This window comes from Triticum urartu, chromosome 3A, assembly GCF_056163025.1.
Source record: "Triticum urartu cultivar PI428250 chromosome 3A, HENAU_Tu73, whole genome shotgun sequence".
NCBI lineage: Eukaryota > Viridiplantae > Streptophyta > Magnoliopsida > Poales > Poaceae > Triticum > Triticum urartu.
In genome coordinates this window covers 76,239,807-76,263,380 of record NC_141875.1, presented here as the reverse complement: position 1 = coordinate 76,263,380, position 23,574 = coordinate 76,239,807, and positions in this window count along the sequence as shown.

Sequence of the window (23,574 nt, the reverse complement as noted above, 5' to 3'; positions counted from 1 at the left end):
TTCGAAAAAATTAGGACGGCCATGAAAATTTGTATAATGATCTAATGCAGTTGGAATTGATATTTTATCGCTCTCTGGTAAAAAATTAAAATTATTTTCATGAGCTCATACTTTCTGTTTTTGTCAGCAAGATCAAACAACAATCACCCAAGAAGATCCTAAAGGCTTTACTTGGCACGAACACTAATTAAAAATAAAAACACAATCATAACAGAGGCTAGATAAATTATTTATTACTAAATAGGAACAAAAAGTAAAGAACAAAAATAAAATTTGGTTGCCTCCCAACAAGCGATATCGTTTAACTCCCCTAGCTAGACATAAAAGCAAGAATAGATCTAGGTATTGTCATCTTTGGTATGCAATCCATAAGTGGCTCTCATAATAGATTCATAAGGTAATTTAATTTTCTTTCTAGGAAAGTGTTCCATGCCTTTCCTTAACAGAAATTGGAATCTAATATTTCCTTCTTTCATGTCAATAATTGCACCAATCGTTCTAAGGAAAGGTCTACCAAGAATAATTGTACATGTAGGATTGCAATCTATATCAAGAATAATGAAATCTACGGGCACATAATTCCTATTTGCAACAATAAGAACATCATTAATTCTCCCCATAGGTTTCTTAATCGTGGAATCCGCAAGATGCAAATTTAAAGAATAATCATTGAATTCACGGAAACCTAGCACATCACACAAAGTTTTTGGAATCGTGGAAACACTAGCACCCAAATCACATAAAGCATAGCATTCATAATCTTTAATCTTAATTTTATTAGTAGGTTCCCACTCATCATAAAGTTTTCTAGGGATAGAAACTTCTAGTTCAAGTTTTTCTTCATAGGATTGCATTAAAGCATCAACGATATGTTTAGTAAAAGCTTTATTTTGATCATAAGCATTCTAACACAGATTGCAACAAGGAAACACAATCTATCAAAGAGCAATTATCATAATTAAATTCCTTGAAATCCAATATAGTGGGTTCATTGCTATGTAAAGTTTTGACCTCTTCAATCCCACTTTTATTAATTTTTGCATCAAGATCTAAAAACTCCGAATCATTGGGACGCCTTTTAACTAAAGTTGACTCATCTCAAGTCCCATCTTTATCAAGATTCATATTGGAAATTAAATATTTAATAGGAGACACATCAATCACTTTTAGATCTTCATCATTATTATCATGAGAACTAGAAGAACACGCTTTCACAAAGCAATCTTTTTTTGCACGCATCCTAGCGGTTCTTTCTTTGCACTCATCAATGGAAATTCTCATGGCCTTGAGAGACTCATTGATGTCATGCTTAGGTGGAATAGATCTAAGTTTCAAAGAATCAACATCAAGAGAAATTATATCCATGTTTCTAGCCAACTCATCAATCTTAAGCAATTTTTCTTCAACCAAAGCATTGAAATTATTTTGCGAACTCATAAATTCTTTAACACTAATCCCAAAATCAAAGGGCGTCTTATTAAAATTTCCATAGGAGTTATTCTACGAATTACCATAATTATTAGAGGAATTACTAGGAAACGGCCGAGAATTAAAGTTTCCTCTATACGCGTTGTTACCAAAATTGTTCCTACCAACAAAATTCACATCCATAGATTCATTATTATTCTAAATCAAAGTGGACAAAGGCATATCATTAGGATCGGAAAGAGCACTTTTATTAGCAAACAATTTCATAAGTTCATCCATCTTTCCACACAAAAAATTAATCTCTTCAATTGCATGCACTGTTTTACTAGTGGATCTTTCAGTGTGCCATTGAGAATAATTAACCATAATATTGTCCAGGAGTTTAGTAGCTTCTCCTAAAGTGATTTCCATAAAAGTGCCTCCCATGACCAAATCTAAAAGATTTCTAGAAGAAAAATTAAATCCGGCATAATATTTTTGTATAATCATCCACAAATTCAAACCATGAGTAGGGCAATTACGTATCATTAGTTTCATCCTCTCCCAAGCTTGTGCAACATGCTCATGATCAAGTTGCTTAAAATTCATAATATCGTTCCTAAGGGAGATAATTTTAGCAGGAGGAAAATACTTAGAGATAAAAGCACCTTTGCACTTATTCCACGAATCAATACTATTTTTAGGCAAAGAAGAGAACCAAGTTTTAGCACGATCTCTAAGCGAAAATGGACATGGCTTAAATTTGACAATATCATTATCCACATCTTTCTTATTTTGCATATCACACAAATCAACAAAGTTGTTTAGATGGGTAGTGACATCTTCACTAGGATGGCCAGAAAATTGATCTTTCATAACAAGATTCAATAAAGCGGTATTAATTTCACCAGATTCAGCATCGGTAGTAGGAGCAATCGGGGTGCTAATAAAATCATTTTTGTTGGTATTGGAAAACTCACACAATTTCGTATTATCTTGAGCCATCGTGACAAACAATCAATCCAACACACAAGCATAGAAGAAGCAAGTCAAAAGCGACGAACGGAAGAGGGCGAATAAAAACGGCAAAGGTGAAGTGGGGGAGAGGAAAACGAGAGGCAAATGGAAAATAATGTAATGCGAGGGAGAAGAGTCTATGATGGGTACTTGGTATATCTTGGCTTGGCGTAGATCTCCCCGGCAACGGCGCCAGAAATCATTCTTGCTACCTCTTGAGCATGCGTTGGTTTTCCCTCAAAGAGTAAAGGGGATGCAGCAAAGTAGCGTAAGTATTTCCCTCAGTTTTTTAGAACCAAGGTATCAATCCAGTAGGAGACAACACACAAGTCACCTAGTACCTGCACAAACAATCAAAAACCTCACAACCAACGCGATAAAGGGGTTGTCAATCCCTTCACAGTCACTTGCGGAAGTGAGATCTGATAGAGATAATAAGATCAATATTTTTGGTATTTTGTTGTATAGATTGGAAAATAAAGATTGCAAAATAGTAAACGAGATGCGATAATAAAAAGATGCAATATAATAAGAAAGAGACCCGGGGGCCATAGGTTTCACTAGTGGCTTCTCTCATGATAGCATGTATTACGGCGGGTGAACATACTGCCGAGCAATTGATAGAAAAGTGCATAGTTATGAGGATATCTAAGGCAATGATCATGAATATAGGCATTACGTCTGTGTCAAGTAGATCGAAACGATTCTGCATCTACTACTATTACTCCACACATCGACCGCTATCCAACATGCATCTAGAGTATTAAGTTCATAAGAATAGAGTAACGCATTAAGAAAGATGACATGATGTAGAGGGATAAACTCAAGCAATATGACATAAACCCCATCTTTTTATCCTTGATGGCAACAATACAATACGTGCCTTGCTGCCCCTACTGTCATTGGGAAAGGACACCACAAGATTGAACCCCAAAGCTAAGCACTTCTCCCATTGCAAGAAAGATCAATCTAGTAGGCCAAACTAAATCGATAATTCGAAGAGACTTGAAAAGATATCAAATCATGCATATAAGAATTCAGAGAAGAACCAAATAATATTCATAGATAATCAAGTTCATAAACCCACAATTCATCGGATCTCGGCAAACACACCGCAAAAGAGTATTACATCGAATAGATCTCTAAGAACATCGAGGAGAACTTTGTATTGAAGATCAAAGAGAGAGAAGAAGCCTTCTAGCTAATAACTATGGACCCGAAGGTCTGTCGTAAACTACTCATGCTTCATCGGAGAGGCTATGGTGTTGATGTAGAAGCCCTCCGTGATCGATTCCCGCTCCGGTAGATTGCCGAAAAAGGTCCCAAGATGGGATCTCACGGGTACAAAAGGTTGCGGCGGTGGAAAAGTGGATTCATGGGTCCCTCTGATGTTTCTAGGGTATAAGAGTATATGTAGGCGAAAGAAGTATGTTGGTTGAGCTCCATGGGGCCCACGAGGGTGGGGGCGCGCCTACCCCCTGGGCGCGCCCTCCTGCCTCGTGGCCGCCTCATGAAGTTCCAGACTTCCACTCCAAGTCTCCTGGTTTGCTTTCGGTCCAAGAAAGATCATCGCGAAGGTTCATTCCATTTGAATTACGTTTGGTATTCATTTTCTGCGAAACACTGAAATAGGAAAAAAAACAAAAAACAGGCACTGGGCCTCCGGTTAATAGGTTAGTCCCAAAAATAATATAAAACAACATATTAAAGCCCATTAAACATCCAAAATAGATAATATAATAGCATCGAACAATAAAAAATTATAGATACATTGGAGACGTATCATTGAGTCACTTGGGATTATTATCATATTATCACTATGAAGAATCTGAAGGATGCTAAGACTAAATATTTCCCTCAAAGACGAGGGGAGGTAAGGAACTACCATCCAGTTCTGCTTTAGATTCACCTTATGTTATAAGTAAACTTGCAACACCACCACATGCTATTAATTCTGATATGTCGCAAGTTTTTGATGATGCTACTTCTTGCTACAGATAATGCTTATGATGATGCTAGTACCTTGCTTAATGATGATGTGCCACTCGGTGACTTTCTTGATAAACAAATTGCTAGAGTTATACAACACGATGTTGTTGAATCTGATGATGAGCTTGAAACTGAATCTCCTGAAACACCTACTAGAACTGACATTCCTAGATATGAATTGCTTGAGGTACCTGTATGAGTAAATAAAGAACTAGAGATATTCTTGCTTGCAATGATAGAGATGAACTAGAGAAATTATTATGCAAGTATAAAGAAAAATCTCTGAATGCTAGAAGGAAATGTGATCCTAAATTTGCTACTTCACCGATCTTTATTGATGATAAGGATTATGAATTCTCTGTCGACCCAGAGTTAATTACTTTGGTTGGATCTGATCCTTTCCATGGTTATGAAACTGAAACTGTTGTGGCACATCTTACTAAGTTGAATGACATAGCCACCCTTTTTACTCATGATGAGAAAACTCGCTATTACTTTATACTCAAATTATTTCCTTTCTCATTAAAGGGTGATGCTAAAGCTTGGAACAATACTCTTTCTCATGGTTGTGTGCGTAGTCCCCAGGATATGATTTATTACTTCTCTGAAAAATATTTTCCTGCTCATAAGAAACAAGATGCCTTACAGGAAATATTTAACTTTGTGCAAATTAAAGAAGAGAGTCTCCCACAAACCTGGGGGGAGGCTTTGCCAATTACTTAATGCTTTGCCTGATCATCCTCTTAAGAAAAATGTAATACTTGATATCTTCTATAATGGACTAACCGATGCTTCTAGGGACTTCCTAGATAGTTGTGTTGGTTCTGTTTTCAGGGAACGAACTGTTGGACAAGCTTAGGAATTATTGAATAACATACTGAAAAATTATGACGATTGGACTATTCCTGAACCACCGCCTAAACCCGCTCCAAAGAAGAGGGGTATATTATATATTAGTCCTGAAGATATGCAAGAGGCAATGAAATCTATGAAGGAAAAAGGTATTAAAGCTGAGGATGTGAAAATTTAACCTCCTATTAAAGAAATACATGGGCTTAATACGCCACCACCGCCTAAGGTGGTAGAGGTAAATTCTCTTATGAAGTTCAATGATAATGATAATCCTCACAATATGCATCCTAGCTAATGCCTTTATGAGTTTGAAAATTATATTAGAAAATAAGATCACTTCAATGCAAATGTTATGAAACAATTGAAATACAACCCTGATATGATTGCTCGCTTGAGTGACTTTTTATTTAGAATATCAAATGATGTTAGAGGTGTTGGAAAGCATGCTTCTATGGTTCAAACTCAGTTAGAACAAGTTGCTAAATCTCAAAGAGAATTGCTTGATGAAATGAATAATAATATGCATGGCTTTGTTGTTAGAGTTGCAACTAGAGGAGGTAAAATGACTCAGGAACCACTTTATCCTAAGGGACACCCAAAAAGAATTGAACAAGATTCACAAAGAGCTAACACTAGTGTACCTAGTCCTTCTAGAAAGAAAAAGAAAAATGATAGGACTTTGCATGCTCCTAGTGAACCTGAAATAGAGAAACCTGCTGATAATGATAATGAAACTTCTATCTCAGATGCTGAAACCCAGTCTGGTAATGAACACTCACCTAGTGATAATGAAAAAGATAATGCTGATGTTCATGAAGACTCTCACCAAATAATAAAGAGCCAGACAATGATGTTGAGATAGAACCTCCTGTTGATCTTGATAACCCACAACCTAAGAATAAAAGGTATGATAAAAGAGACTTTGTGGCTAGAAAACATGGTAAAGAAAGAGAACCATGGGTTCAAAAACCTATGCCTTTTCCACCCAAGTCAACAAAAAGAATGATGATGAAGAATTTGAACGCTTTGCTAAAATGCTGAGGCCAATCTTTTTGCATACTCGCTTGACTGATATCTTGAAAATGCCTCCTTATGCAAAGTATATGAAAGACATCATCACAAATAAGAGAAAAATACCGGAAGCTGAAATCTCACTATGCTTGCTAATCATACTTTTAAAGATGGAGTACCTAAAAAACTTGCACATCCGGGAATACCAACTATACCTTGCTCTATCAAAAAGAATTATGTGAAAACTGCTTTGTGTGATTTAGGAGCTGGTGTTAGTGTTATGCCTTTCTCTTTATATAAAAGACTTGATCTGAATAAACTCACACCTATTGAAATATCTTTGCAAATGGCTGATAAATCAACTACCATACCTATCAGTATTTGTGAGGAAGTGCCCGTTGTTGTTGCTAATGTTACTATTTTGACTGACTATGTTATACTTGAGATGCGCGAGGACGACAACATGTCGATTATCCTTGGTAGACCCTTCTTGGATACTACAGGGGTTTTTATTGATTGCAATAAAAACAAGGTCACTTTTCATATGAATGGTAATGAGCATACGATGCACTTTCCGAATAAACAATTCCAAGTGAATGGTATTAACGTTATTGAAAAGTCTTTGACAATCACTATTGGAAGTTTTCAAATACTTCTACCTACTGTCGAAAAGAAATATGAAATGCTTATTGTTGGGGGCATTCATATCCCCATTGAGGTAACTTAGTGGTTTACGAAAGTTCTTCCGTTTCATGCTAATCGAAAGTGGTTGTTAATAAGACTTGATCAACCTTATTAATGGATCATTTTTGAACGGTATGAAGTTGATGAATTTAGTAAGCACTAATTTATGTCCCTATTTTTTATTCTCTGTTTTTATTAGTTAAATAAAATAAAATGCCATGTTTTGTCTGTTTTCTGAATTTCCAGTGCAATAAAAAATGACCCAAAAATAAAGTTCTCAGAATGCCCTGAAAATTTAATACGATTTTTTCTGAATATTTAAGAATTTTTGGTGCAAATAACATCAGAGGAGGTGCACCAGGTGGGCACAACCCACCTGAGCATGCCAGCACCCCCAGGCGCGCCCTGGTGGGTTGTGGTCCCCACGTGGGCCCCCTCACTTATCGCATCACACCACATCATCACCTACCTCCAGAAAAAAATCTCCATTGCTCTCTCTCCCATGTTCTTGCTCTCAAACCCACGGATTTCGATCTCTTTGCTGGAAGCTCCGTTTCTGAAACTGTTTGGGGAGATTGTTGCTTGGTATGTGATTCCGCCATTTGTCCAATTAGTTTTTATTTTAGTGGTTTATATTTTGAATAATTAGCTACTCTTGGTGTTGCTGTAGATGTGCTTGCATGTTGAATTCTTAGTGTTCTAAGTAGTTTGAATGCTTGCTATGGCCTCTATGTATCCCTATGAGTAGTTGGTATCATTTTTGTGTAGTTTTTTTAAAAAAAATTGTGGGCTAATAAATTTCAGAATTTTGTTCATAGGAAAACCATGAATATCTTTAGGAAGTTTGGCTCCAAGAAGAACTCTAAGGGTGTTATTGGGGAGTCATCTGATAGTGATCTCCATCCTCGGAGGTTGGCGGAGGTACGACTATGTGAATGGCCGCACACCCCGTTCCTGGAAGAGGCTGGAATCCTGAAGGAGTTCATGCAATATGCTGTGAATGCCAGCCTCACCGACTTCATTGCAGATGAGTGTGAACAACACCAAATCCTCACAAACATTTTTGTTCAGAGCTTTACTTTCCTGCCTAGGAATAATCCTCCTGAAGTTAGCTTTGATTTTTATGCTGAAAACCATCAGATACCACTTACTGAATTTTGTGACATATGCTTGATCCCTTCTGATGGGAGCATGGCCGAGCCTAGGCTGGCTGGGTTTGAGGCATTTTATCGTACTTTGACCATGGGAGATGAGAGAGGGGTGTTAGCTACCACCGCCATAGACTTGCATTTTCCTGCTGTTCATTACTTTGCACTTTTCATTGCAAAATGCTTGCTAGGAAGAAGGTGGGAGCACTCAGCTCACCAGACCTTGCAATTTTGCGTCGTGCACTAGAGGGCGACAACACCTATAGCTTGGGAGCTATTGTGGCTTGTCGCCTCCATCTTAATAAATCTCAGGGTAAAATCCATGGTGGGATTTATGCTACTCGCTTGGCGGCCCACTTTAATGTTGGGATATGCCCTCATGATTACCCTCTGACCAAGGTTTATCTAGACCGTGCAACCATGGAACACCATCATTTTCTTTCACAAGATTATCCTGATATTCCTATCCCTTATGACCTGGTTTTAGCATCGAAACTCGTGATATTATTCCGTTGCCTGCCCCTGCTTTGTTTGATACTGTTGCTAGGGGCGGATATAAGATCATGCCTGTAGACATCATTGCATACCGGAGCGCTCAGGCTGCCGAGGAGGCAGTGGAGGAGCCTCCGTAGTGGTATCAGTGGATGTCCGGTCCTCAGTATCCCTACTACCATCCAGACTACTGATCGACTACCAAGTTAGGTCAAAAGCCTAAGCTTGGGGGAGTACGTGTTCCTCACCGACATTACATTCATGTCCACTTATTTATCTTGTTGATGTTCACACTTTTTCATTGTATCATCCATGCTTAGATTTATTTTGCTTGCTTTATTCTTGTGTGTTTGAAAAACTTTAGAAAAACCAAAAAAATAGTTGTAGCTAGTTTACTTTCTATGCATGCTTAGTTGTAATATTAAAAAGAAAAACCCAAAAAGATTTCCTTGTTCTTCTCTTGCTTGTTGGGAGCTTCCCCATGTAAATAGTTTTTCTCGTTTTTGCTTTTGTCTTTTATTTGCTCGTTCAAGAAAACCAAAAACTCCAAAAATATTTTAGTGCGTTTCTCTGAAATTCTTTTCTTTCATTCGAGTTGTACCAAGGAGAAGACCACAATGAAAATGTTGAGTGGCTCTCATATGAATAATTGTTGAACTAATAAAGAGCCCATTTTACCTTCTCTTCTCCTGTTGAATAAAATGTTTTGCAGATTCTAGCTTAGTCCATGGCACTCTTGCACTATTATTATTTTCACATCGTTCGGTCGTGCAAGTGAAAGGCAATAATGACGATATTCGATGAACTGGCCATGGCAGAGAGAAACTGGTATGAACTTGACTTGTTCTGTTTGTGTAAATATGTTTAACCTAGTATCCATGATTCAGCCCATTATGATTAAACATGTTTGCAATGACAATTAGAGATTATAGTTTCTCATGCCATGCATAAGTAGCTGGGAGTAAATAATGATTTATCTTGGATATCAAGATTGCGTTAAAATGACCGTGATGTAGTATGATGATATGGTATCCTCCTCTGAATGTTCAAGTGGCTTGACTTGGCACATGTTCATGCATGTAGTTGAATCAAAACCAACATAGCCTCTATGATATTTATGTTCATGGTGTTCATATCCTACTCATGCTAGTGTCCAATGTTACTTATGCATAATGCATGATCATGATCGTTGTTGCTCTCTAGCTGGCCGCTTCTCAATCTAATTGCTAGCCTTTGCCTGTACTAAGTGGGGATTCTGCTTGTACATCAAAAAACCTTGAACCCAAAGTTATTCTAGATGAGTCCACCATACCTACCTATATGTGGTATTACCCCGCCGTCCTAAGTAAATTTGCATGTGCCACCTCTAAAAACTTCTAAAAAATATCTGTTTTGCGTGCCTGGATCGTTCCTAGAATGACATGAGGTGGTCGGTATCTTCCATGCTAAGCGGGTTATTCTCAGGTAGAGTGTTTATTCACTCGCCATCGCACGAGAAAAGGGCAGTAATAGGGATGCCCAGTCCCAAACTTCACAATACAAAAAGAGTTAATCGCTCGAATAATCAAACAAAAACTCCCAATGGAGTCAAAACCTTTACTTTTAGCGCTTTAGAACCACCACTAGCTTGTTTAGCATGGGAGATATTGATAACTGATAGTCGGGTAGTAAATGAGAAGGGTGCATGTCTCAAAATATCATTTATCTCTGTTTTAAAAACTTGAGCTCTGGCACCTCTGCAAATCAGTGCTTCCCTTTGTGAAGGGACTTTCTATTTACTTTTATTTTGTGTCATCACCTTCTAAAACAAGCGCTAGAAACTGAGAGAGCACAGCTGTCATGACTTATGCATTGTGTGTAGCTAATGTTGGGTGCATCATGACTGGATCTTTTCTACCATGAATTACAATGTTTAGTCGCTGCTTGGACTTTGGAGGTGCTCTGCATTTATGTTTTGCGGTCTCAGAAAGGGCTAGCGAGATACCACTATTGTCATATTATATCATGGTTGTTTTGACAATGTGTTGCCATTTGAGATGTCTTATTATTGCTTGCTAGCTGATTGTGTCATTAATATGAGTTAATATAATCTTTAATAGTTATTGTCGGCATGGTTAGTTATAATGTTGGTTGAAAACCTGGGTGTTGTTTATGCTTATTTATGCAAACAAGATCAAAAGAGTTTGTAAAAGTTTTTACTTTTCACTTTCAGTTTATCAACTGAATTGCTTGAGGATAAGCAATGGTTTAAGCTTGGGGGAGTTGATACGCCTCCAATGTATCTACTTTTCCTAACGCTTTTCCTCTTGTTTTGGACTCTAATTTGCATGATTTGAATGAAACTAACCCTGGACTGACGCTGTTTTCAGCAGAACTACCATGGTGTTATTTTTGTGCAGAAATAAAAGTTCTCGGAATGGAACGAAACTTTGCAAGGAATTTTTATATAATATATAATAATTTCTAGAGCCAAGACCTACTTGAGAGGGGCACCTGGGTGGGCACAACCCAGCAGGGCACGCCCCCCTCTCCTGGCGCGCCCAGGTGGGTTGTCCCCACCTGGTGGCCCCGCAGACCCTGAAACCGACGCTCTAAAATCCTATTTTTGGAGAAAAAATCAGGGAGAAAGAATTATCGTGATCCACGAGACGGAGCCACCGCCAAGCCCTGTTCTTCCTCCGAGAGCCAGATCTGGAGTCCGTTTGGCGCTCCAGAGAGGGGGATCTTTGTTCTTCGTCATCACCAACCCTTCTCCATCGCCAATTCCATGATGCTCCAGAGTAATTTCTCCATAGGCTCGCTGGTCGGTGAGGAGTTGGATGAGATTCATCATGTAATCGAGTTAGTTTTGTTAGGGCTTGATCCCTAGTATCCACTTTGTTCTTAGATTGATGTTGCTATGACTTTCCATGCTTAATGCTTGTCACTTTGGGCCCGGGTGCCATGATTTTAGATCTGAATCGTTTATGTTATCACCATTATATTCATGTTCTAGATCCGATCTTGCAACTTATAGTCACCTACTACATGTTCTGATCCGGTAACCCTGGAGTGACAATAACCAGGACTTCTTCCTAGTATCCATTATTCCTAGTATCCATGATTTCAGATCTGAATCGTTTATGTTATCACCATTATATTCATGTTCTAGATCCGATCTTGCAACTTATAGTCACCTACTACATGTTCTGATCCGGTAACCCTGGAGTGACAATAACCGGGACTTCTTCCTAGTGACAATAACCCTGGAGTGATAATAACCCTGGAGCTTAATGCTTGTCACTTTGGGCCCGGGTGCCATGATTTCAGATCTGAATCGTTTATGTTATCACCATTATATTCATGTTCTAGATCCGATCTTGCAACTTATAGTCACCTACTACATGTTCTGATCCGGTAACACTAGAGTGACAATAACCGGGACTTCTTCCAGTGATTACCGTAGTTTGAGGAGTTCGTGTATTCACTATGTGTTAATGCTTTGTTCCGGTTCTCTATTAAAAGGAGGCCTTAGTATCCCTTAGTTTCCAATATGGACCCCGCTGCCACGGGAGGGTAGGACAAAAGATGTCATGCAAGTTCTTTTAATAAAGCACGTATGACTATTTACGGAATACATGCCTACATTATATCGATGAACTGGAGCTAGTGATGTATCGCCCTAGGTTATAACTGTCTCATGATGAATGCCATCCAACAAGTCACCGATCCAATGCCTACGAATTTGTCTTATATTGTTCTTGCTAAGTTACTACTTCTATCATCAATGTTACACTTGCTACAAAATTACTGCTATCACTGTTACCGTTACCATTGCTACTGCTACTATTATCAAAGCTATCATATTACTTTGCTATTGATTACTCACTGTAGATAATTAATATCCAGGTATGGTTGAATTGACAACTCAGCTGGTAGTACCTTCAAATATTCTTTGGCTCCCCTTGTGTCAAATCTATAAATTTGGATTGAATACACTACCCTCAAAAACTGTTGAGATCCCCTATACTTGTGGGTTATCAAGACCTTTTTCTGGCGCCGTTGCCAGGGAGCATAGCTATATTTGTTGAGTCACTTGGGATTATTATCATATTATCACTATGACGAATCTGAAGGATGCTAAGACTAAGATATTTCCCTCAAAGACGAGGACGGGGGTATGTTCGAATATGTTAATGCATGTTACAAAAAAAATATAACTAGAAACTATGTTCAAATATGAATCCAACGATATAATCTTTGGCAACATGCATTCGTGTTTTATTAGTTAAATCATACGTATAAACCAGGCTGGGGGTATAGTAGGTAATTAAATCACAAACGTTATTTTTGTTAATCGTATGTGTACATGTCCTTTCTTCCTCCTCTCGCACATCTTGTCACCCCGCTGCTGCAGACGGCTTTGAGCGCAAGCTTGAGCAGCGCGTGGGGGCATTCTTTTGGCCAATCGGTGGTGAGCCCGTTCCCACGCAAGCTTCCTGCCCGACTCGGTGAAATCCCCCAAAATCCCAATGCTTACCAGCCTACTATATAAACCTTCATGGTCGGCGAGTCATGCGTCCCATTTTCACCTCCCTCCTTGTAGCATATTTCGTCTGCTTCCCCCGCAATCGCCAATGGCACCGGTCCGTCATCGTCGCTCAACCACTCTGCCGTCATCAGAGGACAGCTCCATCTGGGATGCTACACCGTGGCGGTGGCATAGTCCCCGGCGTCATGTAGTGTGTGTGGCGTCCCTATTGGGTGTGCAGGGAACACCCACCACACACCCGTCGGCAGCTGTTGTCATCCGCCGTTGCCACCACACCACCGTCAAAAGCCAGGGCCATCGCCCGCTCCACCGCAACGGCCCGAAGGCAGGAGGTGGCCGTCATGGTCGCTACCCCACTGCTGGCCACCGTGGCCATCACCCGCTCCACCACCGTGGCCTGAAGGCGGGAGCTGGTGGTCATGGCCACCACCCCATCGTCGGCCACTGTTGCCGCGAGCCCACCATCGACTGCCGGGACCATCACCCGCTCCACCACAGCCACCCAAAGGAGGGAGGCGAAGGTGGAGGCCTGCACGTGTGTCAGCGACCTCGCGCGCTACATCGTGTTCCTACGGGAGGAGGAGGAGCGCCTCGTTGAGCACGCAAAGAGCCTTACCGCATCCATGGCGGCCACACACGCCGATGCAGAGGCGAGGAATCAGGAGATCTATGAGCAGTTCGGCCGCTTCGAGAGGGGTCGGCTGGAGCGGCAAAGGGTGCTCGAGGTGAGCGTCGCGGAAGGTGCAGCAGCGGTAGGCACCGTATTGCAGTTGTCCAGCTCATCGATAGGCTCCTCCTCCTCTTCCTCTTACTGAGCGCGCTCAGTAGAGGAGAGGCTGCCAAAAGTAGTACAAAGCCCCTCCATAGTAGTAGTAGTATTTAGGGGCTATTTTTTCAGTTCATCTAACTATAGATGTGGTGGAACTGTACAACGTACTTAAAATTAGCTAGTATATACAATTGAACTAGCTATTTCAATACGTGGTTGGCAACAATTGGGGAAAGTTTGGTTGGTTCAGCTGTCAAGTTGAACTGTTTGTATAAATTAAGAACGACTGCTTAATCTATGAATGAAATCTATGCTTAATTACTGAATTTTAGTTGCAAAAATTAGATAGTGCTAGTGATTTTTAGCTACATATTTTGACAAAACATAGTGTTACAAGGATTGACAAATGGGAATGTTTCTAGATCAACAAATGTCAATCTTTCCAGTTTGACAAATGGCAATATACCCAATATGCAGATGCAAATCTTACCAAATTGTCTGTACGTGGTTGCACACGAGTCATCCGAAAAAACCGTTTGCGTTGAAGGGGGTACAAATCTTGCTTGCCAAATTTTCTCTTGGCTTACCGTCGAATTCTAGCTTTGCATACCTTATTCAATCTGAACCGTTTGCTTTGAAGAGACGCACAAATCCTGCGCGGTGAATTTTCCCTTGGCTTACTGCGGAAGACCATAGCTCTCACATTGCATACAGGTGTTCTATCTAAAACATTTGTGATGAAGACCTGCACAAATCCTGCTTGACACATTTTCCCTTGGCTTACTGGGGAAGCTGTTGGTTTACATATGGGTGTTCTACCTAAAATGTTTGCGATGTTACAATGGCAATTATTTGTTTCAAAATGCCTTGGTTGGCTATTATTCGAGCGTGCCTTCTCTCAAAATGGACACAAAAAATACCACATCATGTGGGGTGCCATTCCATGACAGCATGCCAAGTTTCATGAATTTCAGATGAGTTTTGGATTTACTAGAATTTAAAATACAAAAGTATCTCAACATTTTGCCAGCAATCAACAGTGCCCTGGTGCTTGAAATTCATTCCCATTTCTTGCATGGGACCTAAGAGCAACTTCAACAGCCGCACAATGCCCGGTGCCCAAAAAAGGGGTTTAAAGCACGCAGGTAATTTTTTAGGGCGCTAGAAGACGTTTGCTCCAACAAGCGCTGTAAAATATGCTGCGCGTGTGACTCCAGCGGTCCCAATCAAGCGGTCCCATCTGCAGCAGCCCAGAGTTTGCAACGCGCGTGAACAGACGCACTGCATTAGTTATAGTGCACGCGCTTTTTGTGCGGCTACTGGAGGCTCCAAATCGGGTCCACGCGTGGTAAAAGCAGCTTTTATACCGCACGTCGCTTATATAGCGCTTCTGTTGGAGATGCTCTAAGCATGTAATCAACAGTGCCATGGTATTTAAAATTAACACAACACTCATGTTGTTCTATGTCGACACTAGAAAAAAAATGAAATCAAGAAGAGGCAACGGATATTGTTTCGTCCAGAAAGGTGAAACGTTCCCTATTGTAACCATGAGGCTTGTTGTGAGAAGCTCTAGTTTGTGAGGAGCTTATATACCCCAACCTGCCCCAAATGGGACAATATTTTCACCACTGCATGTTGATTCCGTTCCGTGCTAGCATGTCAAGTTTCATAAATTTCAGACGCATTTTAGATTTTCTAGAATTTAAAAACCTTGTATCTCAATGTTAGCGGCTGAGCGACGGTGGCAAGGTGCTTGACATTCATTCTCATTTCTTGCATGGGACTTAAGCATGTAACAAAGGAGGCACATTCCAATTTTGAACCCATTTATATGAACTAGAGCATGTGCATGTAGTTCAAATTTGAATTAGGCACATGAATGCATAGAAAACTCAGTTCATGTATAAAAATGTCCAAGCGAACCTCGAAAAATCCCAAAAACTGAGACAACGCTCGTGTTGTTCTATGTTGACATGAGAAAAAATTTGAAAGTAAGAAGAGGCAACAGATATCATTTCGTCCCACAAGGTGGAACGTTCCCTACCGAAACCATCAGGCTTGTTGTGAGAGAAGCTCTGGTTTGCGAGAAGCTTATACCCAAACCTGCCCCAAATGAGACACTATTTTTACCATGGCATGTCGGTGTTGTTCCATGATATCATGTCAACTTTCAAGAATTTCAGACGGGTTTTCGATTTACTAGAATTTTAAAACCATGTATCTCAATGTTAGCGTCCAAGCGACGGTGTCAAGGTGTTTGACATTCATTCTCAGTTCTTGCATCTGACCTAAGTTTGCAACCAAGGACAAACATTTGATTTTGCGACCCATTTTTATGGACTGGAGCATGTGCATGTAGTTCAATTTTGAATTATGCACGTAAATGCCTAGAAAACCCAGTTAACGTATACAAATGTCCAAATGATCCCCGAAAAAATCTAAAAAATTACACGACACTCCTCTTGTTCTATGCTGACACTATAAAAAAATTTGAAAGGAAGAAGAGGCGACGAATATCGTTTTGTCCACAAAGGTGACACATTTCCCTAATGGAACCATGAGGCTTCTTGTGAGAATCTTATACCAAAACCTGCCCCAAATGTGACAATATTTTTTACCCTAGCATGTTGATGCCATTCCATGATAGCATGTCAAGGTTCATGAATTTTAGACGGGTTTTGGATTTACTAGAATTACAAAAGCAAGTACCTCAATGTTTGCTGGAGAGCCACGATGCCGTGGTGTTCGCAATTCATTCCCATTTCTTGCATGGGACATAAGCATAAACCCATGGACACATATACGATTTTACAACCCATGTTGGTGCACCGGAGCATGTGCATGTAGTTTAATTTTGAATTGTGCACCTGAAATGGCTAGAAACCCAATTTAATGTATAAAATGTCCAAACGAACCCTGAATAATTCCAAAAAATTTATGACACACATATAGTTGCATGTTCACTGCAGATAAAAAGTTCTAGGAATTCAAACACCGTCCATTTCCGCTGTGACCCCATTATGTAATTCAAATCAAGATGAAAAATCAAGTAGATCCCACATAGTTTGTTATCACCAACCGTGTAAGATGCTGTACAAAATATCCTGGAGCACCGTCGGTGTAGTACGCATATAGCTTATGCGAGAAGGTGCGTCGGCTACAGTACACAACCGGCGTGTCAAGCACACTAGCTCGCTCCCCAAATATCATTTCACTGTTCAATCATCACTGGTGAAAGATGGGGACGTGGACCCGCGTCGTGAGGTCAACTTCGGTGGCCCACTCCGGTGAGAGCACGGCCGCAGCCGCCATGCACGTGCTAACAAGATGCATGAGCGCGGCCGCAATCTATGACTGAGCGGCCAAGGCAGCCCAAATGGCCGCTGTTGCTTCTCAGCTGGCGGCAGCAACATCTGCCTCGTGGATAGCAACTTGCGAGAGCGGCACAGAAGCTGTCCGTTATGTAGTGGCGTCCTTAGCCCTAATGGAGGCCACCCACGACCATGTCGAGGCCGCCCATGCCCAGCTCATGGCGGTCACCACACAAATCAAATGAAGCTTCTCCGACAACGGTCAACAACCCACGGCCGAAGAGTTGGCAATCGCCGTGAGTGTTCGAGCAGTCGTCCATTCCTCCGCTGCATACCTTGCCACGACAGAGCCCGTCCAAGCCCAGATCGCGACTGCCCACGCCTAGCTCGTGGAGGCCTTTTCCAAAGAGATGGCAGACGTGGATGGAGAGATGCTTGCCGAGTATGGTTCGATGGATGCCATGGATCCCCTTCTCCAAGAGACCGTCGGGCGCGAGCTGGACATGGAGGAGGCGGCGGAGATCGACGAGCACCAGCCGTAGTAGTACTCTTTGGTTTGTTTAATTAAGAGTGTCGGTCTTTAATTTGTTAGAGTAATGTTCAGGTCAGCTAGCTCTGTTTAATTGTTGAACTTGCTCGATTAAGAAGTGTGGGTGTGTTGAAGTCTCCTTTATGTACCCAAATTATGCAATGACGTTCAACTCATCACACACGGGTTAACCTATCTGAATCGTTTGTGATGTTCATATATCGCACACAGTTCTGAATAAGGGATATTGTTTGATGACACTTTGTGCGCTAGTTTTTTCGCTGAAACGATTCAAAATTTCCGTCTTCCGCAAAAATATCTACCTCCCCGCCCCCTCCTCCTTACGAAAAGCCACATTTCCCCTGTTTCTGCCTTCCTTTCCAAGTTTAAACCTTCACTCCTTGCTTGCAGCGCCGCCTCCTCGCCGATGACCCTCCTTCACGCTGCTCGACCTCATCTATCCAGGCAGGTAATCCACACCCAACCCTCATCCTCCTCCTCCTTCCACATCCCACATGTCCCGACCGCCGGCGCGACACCTTCCACCCAAATCACCGACCCTCCACAAAATAAGCACCGCCCTATGCCATGGTGCACGCAATATAGCCAGGAGCTCAAGGAGCATTTGGCAGCGGAGAAGCAAATCGCGGCCGAACGCGCGGATGAGGTCGTGATGGCTGCCATTCGTGCCGACCCCCAGATCTTGGAGGAGCACCTTGGTATTTGCTAGCTACGCCGGTTAAGCATGCCCGGTTTACCCATTGCATGTGCTGCACCTGCCTTTCCTTAACAAATTCTAGTGAATTATGCTATCTAATTTTACCATGCAATCTGTTGCTCTAGTGTGTATGTTCTATATGGCATGCAGTGTGGTGCTCACTTATTAAATGTTTAGTTAATTAGTTGTTGTCTTTACTTAACTATTTGGTTCAATTCTGCAAATGTGATGTTCAATTCTTTAGGCTGCAATTTTGTATTGTCTTCCATGTGAGAAATAAATCAAATTTATCTTTACAAAATACATGAGAAACGAATACAATTGCTATATTTCCAAGTTGTCAAGCATGCTTGGTTTGGTTAACTGTCTGATCTTCTAGTATGTTATACATTGTGCAATGTGGTTCTCAGTTAACGCTTGGTTCATTTGTTGTGGTGTTTAGTTAACTGTTTGGTTCAATTCTGCAATGCGATGTTCAATAGTTGTGGGTGCATTCTGTTATTGTATACCATGTGAGAAGTAAATCAAATTTGGCTGTACTAAATACAAGAAACAAATACAATTGCTATATTTCCAAGTTGTTAATCATGCTTGGTTTGGTTAACTGTTTGATCTTCTATTAGGAGTATGTTATATTGCAATGTGGTGCTCAGTTAACGTTTGGTTAATTCATTGTGGTGTTTAGTTAACTGTTTTGGTTCAATTCTGCAATACGATGTTCAATTGTTGTGGGTGCATTTTGTTATTGTATACCATGTGAGGAATAAATTGAATTTGGTTGTACTAAATACATGAGAAACAAATACAATTGCTAATTTTCCAAGTTGTTAAGCATGCTTGGTTTGGTTAACTGTCCGATCTTCTATTAGGACTATGTTATATTGTGCAATGTGGTGCTCAGTTAATGTTTGGTTCATTTGTTGTGGTGTTTAGTTAACTTCTTGGTTCAATTCTGCAATGCGATGTCCAACTGTCATGGGTAGAATTTTGTATTGTTGTGCATGTGAGGAATAAATCGAATTAGGCTACACTTAATACATGAGAAACATATACAAGTGCTATATTTCCTAGTTCTTAAGTTTTCCATGTGGCTGGAATTAATCTGATGAATCTGCAATGTGCTTATTTTTCATCAACATATTTTACTGATAGCATGCGAACCCTCACTTAACCTGATGACTAACTACCTTATATGTGTTGCAGGGAAACAATGGGAAGCACTGAAGTTTACAATCGAGGTTAGCACGTGCATGGTCCGTTATCTAATAGAACATTAATATTATTGTGCAATTGCAGGAACCATTCTAATATTTAGGTTTTTAACAATTTGGTATTGCACATGTAGGTCCTGCTGTCGGAGGTTTTGACCCACTGTTCGACCCTTTTTGCATATGAGGAAATGAGTTGTCCATGAATAACAATCCAGTCAAGAAACTCAAAAAGATTGTTAGGATAAAGAAATTAGCGACAAAAAACAACAAGATCTTTGTCTGCACAATGAAGAAGACATCAGTTCACTACAAGATGGTACTAACTATTATACCTTGCCTTTTTTATTCCTTTGCCCCATTTCCAATATAGGGAAGATATTTATGCACATCCTTGTTTTTAGGCCTTTCCAAAGCAGTTCACTAATGATTACCTCTCAAACCACCTCTATGGTCAGGAGGCGAGGAAGGTTTTCATAAAACACCCAGGGTTCCATATTGAAGTGTTCCTGAAGAGGATGAAGGATGGACGGTGAATCATCCATAGGCACTGGCCTAAAGTTGCAAAGACCTTCAACATGAATGAAGGCTCAATATTCACCTTCCGCTTCAGCAGTTTTCCAAATGAGATGCATCTGACTATGTACCGTCTATGATGCTAATTTTGAAAGGTTCTAGATGTTGCATGTGAAACTTGGTGCTCGTGTAGTTGTGTAATGGGGTAGCTGAGTGCTGAAGCTATATCATGTTGTACTCTGATGTATTTCAATTATGAAATCCTGCTTCCTTAATATGGAAGCGAAACATATTATGTGCTTAATATGAATGTCAATTAGATTAATAAATGGATTATTAATAATAGGAAAATTAGCCTGCTAATGGCCAATTAGCCTGCTAATTGGGTTTTTCTATTACAAACGGTTATTCAAAAAACACGGCAGGCGATGACCTCAGGCAACACACATAGTTTCTAGGAATGAACCGTGTTGGATCAATGAACAATCACACACGACATCCTCTTGAAAACTGTTTGCGCTAGGCCACCTTGCGCAAACGTTTACCACATAAAAATTGTGTGTGATGGACAACCTTTGCCACGCAGTTTCTTCTATGCACCGTGTGGGATGCATTCAATAACGCAAACGATAAATTTTTTTATATCGTGTGCAATGGCAACGGTATCAAAAATGATTTAACGGGGGAAATTGTGTGTGATGTACATGTGAACGGAAACATTTTCCTTGGAGTGACTATGTGGGATGTATATACGAACGGAAACGTTTAGCGGGGACTGACTGTGTGGGATGTACTTACGACCGGAAACGATTTTGCATGTGTATTTGTATTTTTTTTAGCTCTACTGTACGTATAACCATATTTGATAGCTCACCGGCCGCACACTACCTCATTTTGCCGAGCGTGTGTGCCAGGAGGGCATATCCCCGATGGTTTCTGGGTTGTGTTGGAAGGACCCCCTATTGCAGTCACTCACTAGGTGACGGTTCAGAACGTCATTGCGGAAAGGGGTTAAAAACCGTTTGTATAGCATCTTGCTGTACCAGTGATGAGTGTGACTAGATCTCTTTTGCCATGAATTATAATGTCTAGTCAGTCCCTGATCTTCGGGAGTGCTCTGCATTAATGTTTTGCGGTCTCAGAAAGGGCTAGCGAGATACCATTTTGTCATATCATATCATGATTGTTTTGAAAAAGTGTTGTCATCCGAGATTTATTATTATTGCTTGCTAGTTGATTATGCCATTGATGAGTAAATGTGAGACCTAAATGTTATTGTGAATATGGTTAGTTCATAATCTTTGCCGTAAACCTAAATACTGGCTATACATATTTGCAACAATAAGATCAAACAGAGTTTGTCAAAGTTTTTCTTTGTCACTTTTAGTTTATCAACGGAATTGCTTCAGGACAAGCAATAAGTTAAGCTTGGGGAAGTTGATACGTCTCCATAGTATCTACTTTTCCAAACTCTTTTGCCCTTGTTTTGGACTCTAACTTGCATGATTTGAATGGAACTAACCCGGACTAATAATGTTTTGAACAAAATTGCCATGGTTTTATTTTTGTGCAGAAATAAAAGTTCTCGGATTGACCTGAAAATTTACAGAGAATATTTTTGGAATACAAAAAAAATATTGGCGCAAGAATCAACCAGAGGGGCCACCCCGCGGCCACAAGCCTTTGGGGCGCACCCTGTAGGCTTGTGGGCCCCCTGCAGCTCCTCCGACCCTAATTCCAACTATATAGGTAACTATTCACGGAGAAAAAAACAGAGAGAATGATTCATCGCATTTTACAATATGGAGCCACCGCCGCCTCCTGTTCTTCATCGGAAGGGCTGATCTGGAGTCCGTTCGGGGCTCTGGATAGGGGGATTCGTCGCCATCATCATCACCAACCTTCCTCCATCACCAATTTCATGATGCTCACCATCATGCATTAGTAATTCCATCGTAGGCTTGCTAGACAGTGATAGGTTGGATGAGATTTATCATGTAATCAAGTTAGTTTTGTTAGGGTTTGTTCCCTAGTATCCACTATGTTCTGAGATTGATGTTGCTATGACTTTGCTATGATTAATGCTTGTCACTACGGCCCGAGTACCATGATTTAGATCTGAACCTATTATGTTTTCATGAATATATTTGTGTTCTTGATCCTATCTTGCAAGTTGTAGACACCTATTACGAGTTATGATCCGCATACCCCAAGGTGAGAATAATTGGGATTCTTTCTGGTGATTACCGTAGTTTGAGGAGTTCATGTATTCACTAAGTGCTAATGCTTTAGTCCTGTTCTCTATTAAAAGGAGGCCATAATATCCCTTAGTTTCCACTTGGACTCCGCTGCCACGGGAGGGTAGGACAAATGATGTCATGCAAGTTATTTACCATAAGCACATATGACTACATAAGGAATACATGCCTACATTATATTGATCAATTGGAGCTAGTTCTGTGTCACGCTAGGTTATGACTACTACATGTTGAATATCATCCAACACAATTATCATTGCTGATCGAATGCCTACAAGCTTTTCACATATTGATCTTTTCACATATCATCCAACACTACTGATACTTTTGTCACCATTACCGTTACTTCCATAGTACTTCGCTACTAAATACTTTGTTGCAAATATTAAGTATTTCAGGTGTGGTTGAACTGATAACTCAGCTGCTAATACTTGTGAATATTCTTTGGCTCCCCTTGTGTCTAATCGATAAATTTGGGTTGAATACTCTACCCTCGAAAACGGTTGTGATGCCCTATACTTATGGGTTATCAGAGTCCCGTTTTGTAGTACATCACACCCTCCCGATGAACAGGACCCTGTTCGACTGTAGGCGCTCGTACAGAAGTCTGTTTCCTTCGTTTTGCGCTATGCTAGACCCCTCCCGATCAATAGGACCCCGTTTCAACCGTAGGCGCTCGAACAGAAGTCGATTTCCTCCGTTTTGCGGTACAGCAGACCCCTCCCTATGAATAGGATCTCGTTTCGACCATAGGCAGTCGAATAGAAGGTCGTTTCCTCCATTTCGATGTACGCCAGACCGCATTTCACTTGTTTCGTCGAACATGACACATTTCGACATAGTCGGTTGCCTCCCGATCAACACTACCATGTTTTGTCCGTTCCAACCCAGTCGGTTGGTTGCCGATGAACAGGACACTGTTGCTGTACACGTTCGAGACCCCGCCCATATGTACGTACATCACCATATTTACTTTCTTGCAGCGCGCATGTACGTAGTGTACACGATATAGATGGGACTGCGTGACATGCTACGTCGGTGGCTCTACTATGACACGTGCCGATCTTTACTTGGCCCTAGTTCATCGCTGCAGAGAGACCGATCGACTGCTATGTGTGTACATGTTTGCGA